At 42.1% G+C, this 7,500-nt stretch overlaps 3 non-coding genes across 3 annotated transcripts in view; all 3 read right to left on the minus strand.

Moving 5' to 3' along the window:
• LOC133320701 (large subunit ribosomal RNA) overlaps positions 1-988 on the minus strand; it is a 4,021-nt gene extending 3,033 nt beyond the window's left edge. Inside the window, exon 1 of the ribosomal RNA XR_009753902.1 lies at positions 1-988. This exon is cut by the window's left edge and continues 3,033 nt beyond it. This is a non-coding gene — a ribosomal RNA (large subunit ribosomal RNA).
• Positions 989-2,506: 1,518 nt separating this feature from the next.
• On the minus strand, positions 2,507-2,663 carry LOC133320678 (5.8S ribosomal RNA). Its single transcript, XR_009753879.1, has one exon. It is a non-coding gene; the product is annotated as a 5.8S ribosomal RNA (ribosomal RNA).
• Positions 2,664-3,934: 1,271 nt separating this feature from the next.
• Positions 3,935-5,837, minus strand: LOC133320688 (small subunit ribosomal RNA). Its single transcript, XR_009753889.1, has one exon. It is a non-coding gene; the product is annotated as a small subunit ribosomal RNA (ribosomal RNA).
• Between the last annotated feature and the right edge of the window lie 1,663 nt (positions 5,838-7,500).

Raw genomic sequence — 7,500 nt, forward strand, 5'->3', positions numbered from 1 at the left:
CTTTCGTTACGCCTTTCAGTTTTGTGTTATAAAAACAACTCAATGACTCGCACACATGCTAGACTCCTTGGTCCGTGTTTCAAGACGGGTCCTGCGAGTGCCCGAAAATGAATCATCGCAGACGGATACGCGCACAGTCCGAGACAGCACGGCGGCGACAGACAGCAGCACCGCGCCCCTATCCGCACTCGGGCAGGACAGAGACTGTATGCGGCGCACGCTTGCGTCGGGCCGGACGCGTTTTGAGACGCGTGCGCGATTCGTATATTGTACGATTTTGTACTACCGTCCGACAGCCGGCAGGCCACCGTCACGGTCCAGCCGCCACGCGTGAACGCGACGATTGGACTCCCGAACGGCGCTTATGCCGACATCGAACGGGTCGCGATGTATTACTAAGAGAGAAGTGCACGCCTTCGGCGAACGTCGACGGACGCGACCCGTGTCATGCCGTACGCCACTTGCGTGACGCAAGCACGACATCGAGGCGCGACGCCCGTACGCCGCCGAGCGACGATGAATCTCTCCGTTCGTTCATTCGAGTTTCGCAGGTTTACCCCTGAACGGTTTCACGTACTCTTGAACTCTCTCTTCAAAGTTCTTTTCAACTTTCCCTCACGGTACTTGTTCGCTATCGGTCTCGCGGTAATATTTAGCCTTAGATGGAGTTTACCACCCACTTAGGGCTGCACTCTCAAGCAACCCGACTCTGAGGAGTGTCCCTCTCGCCGTCTCGCTCCGTCGCTACGGGCCTGGCACCCTCTACGGGAAAACGGCCCCGTTCAAGACGAACTTGGACAGGAGCGGCGACGACGAGAAAGCGGAACCTCCCGAACACCACATCTCCCGCGATCGTTACAACCGCGGGATTCAGTGCTGGGCTGTTTCCTGTTCGCTCGCCGCTACTAAGGAAATCCTAGTTAGTTTCTTTTCCTCCGCTTACTAATATGCTTAAATTCGGCGGGTGATCCTCCCTGATCTGAGGCCAACGATAAAAAAACGAGGCAGACGCGATATCCGTCAGCGCTACGACGCCACAAAACTAAAACACGAATCTTACATACATATAATATAATGTGCGATATGATCACACACACACACCGAGTACGTTTATACATACACACACACGCACACGCAGTGTGGTAGTCTGCACGATTCACGTACTCGTGTCTGCGCGAATTATACACACACAATATATGATTGTGATAGTGTTTCGGTTTCATAAACGGCGTCGATGCACTCTTCGGACGTCGTGTCCGCCTACTTTTTTTTGCACACAACACATACATTGAATAACTATATATTTGAAACACTCAAATTCGATTTTCATCGTTTTATTACATATCACACATATATACGAAGGCGCGATATTGCGTTGTTTTCGTTCGATGTCCACGTCCACGATATATATATAATATTAATATAACACAGACCTTAACGACACAATAGAAACGCACAACGATCGGACACAGAAAACATAAAACGCTCATACATCGACAAAAAAATATCTTGAAATCAGAGACGTAGATGTGTAAGTGCATAATAACGACGACGACGTAATCGCATACGAAAGAGCATCGGATACCTTCTCTTACCCTCTCACATCACCGTATCGCTTCACAATTATCATAATCATAAAGCAACGGATCAACGATGGGAGCAAGGATCACGCTCTCTGCAGCAAAACATCGCGCGTATCACACACACACAAACACATACAAAGATTCATATTTTTTTGTGCGGGTGTCGTGCGTTTCCGTCTTCACATATTATATATGCTCAGACGCTAGATGCGATCTCGTGTCACTTGTTTGATCGAGGCGTAACTAAGTATCGTTGGTGTATTATATAATATATACATACCATATACACAGACAACAACACTCACGCGACTTCGATGTGATATATTCACACAATGAAAAAAATGTTTCATAGTCTTCATATACGTGTGTGTATATATATATTTCTCATATAATATTTAAACGGACAAACGAACTTGCAAACAATCAATAATTCAATTTAAATCTCTCACTATGATGGGTCACAACAGCAACAACGACGACTACGACAACGACGACGACGACGACGACTACGACGAGTGCGACAACTCCGATTCGTATAATGACACATAATAAGATATCATAGTCTTTTCTGTGTACTACGAGAGGGAGGCGTTCGCGCTCACGCGCGTGCGGTACGACGTCGTGTTTGTGCGTGTGTCGTGTTCTCGTGCTGTTTGTGTCTCGTCAGAAAGAGAACAATAAAAAGAATAAAAAGATCATTAGCAGTCGTCGGAACCGTCATATGTTCGCACAGTCGACAACAACAAAACTACGATACACATAATTCGAACTGAACAAACACATACACACTACGAACACACAACGACACTTCCGTGGCGTATATGTGCGAGTCTGTGCGCGATGGATGTAATTCTTTCTGTGTTCGCGTGCGTTATGAGGTGTCATACCGTGATGGAACAGTGTGGTGTATTATTTTATACAGCCGGCCCTCAGACAGGAGTGGTCCTGGATATTTCTCCACGGACCGCAATGTGCGTTCGAAATGTCGATGTTCAAATGTGTCCTGCAGTTCACACTATGACGCGCAGTTAACTGCGTTCTTCATCGACCCGCGAGCCAAGTGATCCACCGTTCAGGGTAGTGATTTTTATAAATATATCATGTGTACGGCGACGCTCACCATTTAAATTTTCTTTTTTTTTAAAAAAAAAAAAAAAAAAAAAGGGCAATCGTGCGCATATAGGGGGTGTTGCCATTTATATAACGCTGCAATACGCCTCATATTGCCTACGGACGCGATCAAATCTACTTATACATACATACATATTTCACATTGACATGTGATATGTTGATATATAATATAGAAAGACGCGAACGACATGACAAACGAAACGTATCACACCACGTTCTCTCCAAGTGGACTAACCGACCCACCGGATTTACCCGTGTGGTTAACGTACGGTAAACAACTAATCCACCGGACCGCATAAAAAACTCAGAGTGTCCCTAACGAATTAACGAAATGACAAGATAATGATAGTAGCGCTATATACCACAGCATGTTATCTTCAACGCCCAGATTATACGTTCACTCTAATCGCCCTTGATCCAACCAAGTAAACAGAACTCGGACTAGACTTATTAAGGTCTTGAGTAGTCGTCAAGAGACTCGCGGCGCGGATTCTTACCGGTCTATGTCAAATGAGATCTACCAGAGTTAAGAAACATAGGATGAATCAATGATATCTAGTATATCGCTTTCGAGTTACAACGTTATCTGGTTTTAACATATACGTATATATACATCAAGAGTATATAAATTGTATGCTCATACAGTGCATATGTGCGTATCGGATAAGGAAGGGACGCTAATGAATCCGTTTATCCGTCAAATCGTTTTAAATTTCGTATCTTTTCCTCCTCTCCTTCATCATCATCATCATCATAATATTATTTCGATCTCCTTGGAGATTTATTTATTTTTTAGATGTGGCCCCTTCACATCTTATATATCTCTCTTTCATTTATTTATTTATTTATTTATTTTTAACATCACAAACAACAACAACGACGACAACACGCTAGGCGTAATCGAGTGTATGTTTTTGTGTGTCTCTTTTTATTTTGATGTCCCGCCCCTGACATCTTTTATATTTTTATTCATTCAAAAACATCATAACACGCTTGTGTAGAGTTGTTTTTATATTTATTTATTTATTTATTTATTTTCCTTTCATTTATATATTATTTTGAGATATATTTAATTTCTATCGAGATGCCGCCCCTTTCATCTCTTTTTTTTTTAATTTGCATCATATATTTTTATATATGTGTCTCTCTCTTTTTACTTGGATATATAATATTATCATAATCATCCTGATATCGCTTTGATATCGGATGTTATATAACGTTAATGATCCTTCCGCAGGTTCCCCTACGGAAACCTTGTTACGACTTTTACTTCCTCTAAATGATCAAGTTTGGTCAACTTCCCAGCAACGCCGACGGCCGTGAAGCCACCGCGTGTCGGTCCGAAGACCTCACTAAATCATTCAATCGGTAGTAGCGACGGGCGGTGTGTACAAAGGGCAGGGACGTAATCAACGCGAGCTTATGACTCGCGCTTACTAGGAATTCCTCGTTTATGGGGGATAATTGCAAACCCCAATCCCCAGCACGAAGGAGTTTCAACGGGTTGCCCGGGCCTCTAGGCCAGGGAGAACATGCTGATTCCTTCAGTGTAGCGCGCGTGCGGCCCAGGACATCTAAGGGCATCACAGACCTGTTATTGCTCAATCTCGTGCGGCTCGAAGCCGCCGGTCCCTCTAAGAAGAATTTTAATACGCCGTCAGTGAGTTGAACGACCGAAATCGCTCACACCTAAATGACGACGCCTATTTAGCAGGCTAGAGTCTCGTTCGTTACCGGAATTAACCAGACAAATCGCTCCACCAACTAAGAACGGCCATGCACCACCACCCACCGAATCAAGAAAGAGCTATTAATCTGTCAATCCTTCCGGTGTCCGGGCCTGGTGAGATTTCCCGTGTTGAGTCAAATTAAGCCGCAGGCTCCACTCCTGGTGGTGCCCTTCCGTCAATTCCTTTAAGTTTCAGCTTTGCAACCATACTCCCCCCGGAGTCCAAAATCTTTGGTTTCCCGGAAGCTGCCCGCCGAGCCATTGTAATAACGTCGGCGGATCGCTAGATGACATATTTACGGTTAGAACTAGGGCGGTATCTAATCGCCTTCGAACCTCTAACTTTCGTTCTTGATTGATGAAAACACCTTTGGCAAATGCTTTCGCTGATGTTCGTCTTGCGACGATCCAAGAATTTCACCTCTAACGTCGCAATACGAATGCCCCCAGTTATCCCTATTAATCATTACCTCGGAGTTCTGAAAACCAACAAAATAGAACCGAGATCATATTCTATTATTCCATGCACGAAATATTCAAGCGGCGTTTTGAGCCCGCTTTGAGCACTCTAATTTGTTCAAAGTAAAATTGTCGGCCCATCTCGACACTCACTGAAGAGCACCGCGATAGGATTTTGATATTGAACCGGCGTTTTACCGCCGGCTCACCGACGATATGCTCCGCAGACGTGTCAGTATCACCGCGGATGCGGTGCACCGACAGCGCGGCGCACAAATGCAACTACGAGCTTTTTAACCGCAACAATTTTAGTATACGCTATTGGAGCTGGAATTACCGCGGCTGCTGGCACCAGACTTGCCCTCCAATTGTTCCTCGTTAAAATATTTAAAGTGTACTCATTCCGATTACGAGGCCTCGTAAGAGTCCCGTATCGTTATTTTTCGTCACTACCTCCCCGTGCCGGGAGTGGGTAATTTGCGCGCCTGCTGCCTTCCTTGGATGTGGTAGCCGTTTCTCAGGCTCCCTCTCCGGAATCGAACCCTGATTCCCCGTTACCCGTGACAACCATGGTAGTCGCAGAAACTACCATCGAAAGTTGATAAGGCAGACATTTGAAAGATGCGTCGCCGGTACTTGACCATGCGATCGGCAAAAGTTATCCAGATTCATCAAAATTAACGACTTCGGACGCGAGGCCCTCCGTCGATTGGTTTTGATCTAATAAAAGCACTCATCCCATCACTGGTCAGAGTTCTGATTGCATGTATTAGCTCTAGAATTACCACAGTTATCCAAGTAACTGAGTAAGATCTAAGGAACCAAAACTGATATATTGAGCCATTCGCGGTATCGCCTTAATACGGCTTGCACTGAGACATGCATGGCTTAATCTTTGAGACAAGCATATAACTACTGGCAGGATCAACCAGGGAGCTAGCTAATTTTAGTTAACTCTCAATCGAGAGCGCATCGTACGCGTTCGCTCTTATATTGTGGTATAGGAAGCGAGGGCACGTAACGGTGGCCTGATTATTATTTTGTTTTTATTTATTTATTCATTTTTGTATATTTTCTTTGAAATATACACACACATTTTATATCATACTCCTCCTCTCTCCTCTCTTTCTTAATTCATATTTTATATATATTATATATATATTTATTATGAAAACATTTTGAACGCATCAAAAAGTTTCATATTGTTGATCGTTACTTTTATAACGAGATCGTACACCTTTAATATCGGTTAACATTGTCATATATGCGTTAACAAATACGACACGTCAAACATCGGTATCATCGCACGGTGTTAGAGAGATCTAGTACCAATAGATTCTATTTCGGGCGGATTATCTACTAAGGGATTGTCTCCGGCGGTCACACTTACGCGCAACACGACGGAAGCAAATTTTGTACAATACGACCCCGTTAGAACGATCACGCTTCATACTAACCATTATAAAACGTTGTGTGAAACACATCGTGATATGTATAGCTAAGTACTACGCGACGACCGTCGGCGGTCAACACAGAGAAGTTTTTGTCGAAGGAAGAAGGTTATTAGGAGGATTTCTCGAAGCGTACTTTTTCATCATTCAAACGTACGTACACGTACGTACAATTATTTCATTCGAAATAATTTTTAAATTAAAAAAAAAAAAATTTTTTTTTTTTTTTTGTCTCTTATTTATATTATCAACATCAAAAATATGATGAGATACTTTCATTTTTCATTATTATATCAACATCAAAGATATGACGAGATATTTTTCATTTTTCATTATCATCATTCACATACATATTTTATCAACATCAAAGAAATGATGAGATATTTTTTCATTTTTCATTATTATATTATCAACATCGAATATACGATGTGATAATATTTTTATATCAACATCTATTGCACGATGTGATATTTTCATATAACCAACTCCCTTCGACGCCTATCAACCTACAGTACGCAACGTGACGACGCGGACCCACCACACGCGCCGCCACCTCCTATATATGCGAGGGCCAGAAATTGACATTCGGTAAATCTGGGACCGGTTCGTGTATTACAAAAATTTTAAAAGTTCGTATTTTATACATTTCTAATATATAAATGGCATTATATGTTCAATTAAAATACTATAAATAATAAAATATAAAGAACATGTGAAATAAAAAGTTTTTTTTAATTTTTACATTTTATAATGGCTATGTATGAACATTAGGGACTTAGTCGTTTTTCGATCGACTTCACATATGATATGAAAAATATTTGTTCGAAATGAAAGTTCCGCTTACGAATAAGTTTCATATTGATTGTATACATGGATGATATGCTGTTGGTGTGATCGATTTCTTCGAAATACGGAAATTATTAAAGATTTTTGTGTAACACCCTCCCGGTTCGTGTAATGACTGGACTTAGAAATTTTTCCAAGTGTATGATATAAAATATTATTTCACATCTATAACGATGCCATTGGTATTTATAATTTTATATGGATGTCGTATATCGTCAATATAAATATGATATAGTCGATAGGGTCATCTGAATGATGATATTATATATTATGTTTGGTACGTATCGTGTCGGCGGAGCGT

This window comes from Danaus plexippus, unplaced genomic scaffold (genome assembly GCF_018135715.1).
Source record: "Danaus plexippus unplaced genomic scaffold, MEX_DaPlex mxdp_48, whole genome shotgun sequence".
Lineage (NCBI taxonomy): Eukaryota > Metazoa > Arthropoda > Insecta > Lepidoptera > Nymphalidae > Danaus > Danaus plexippus.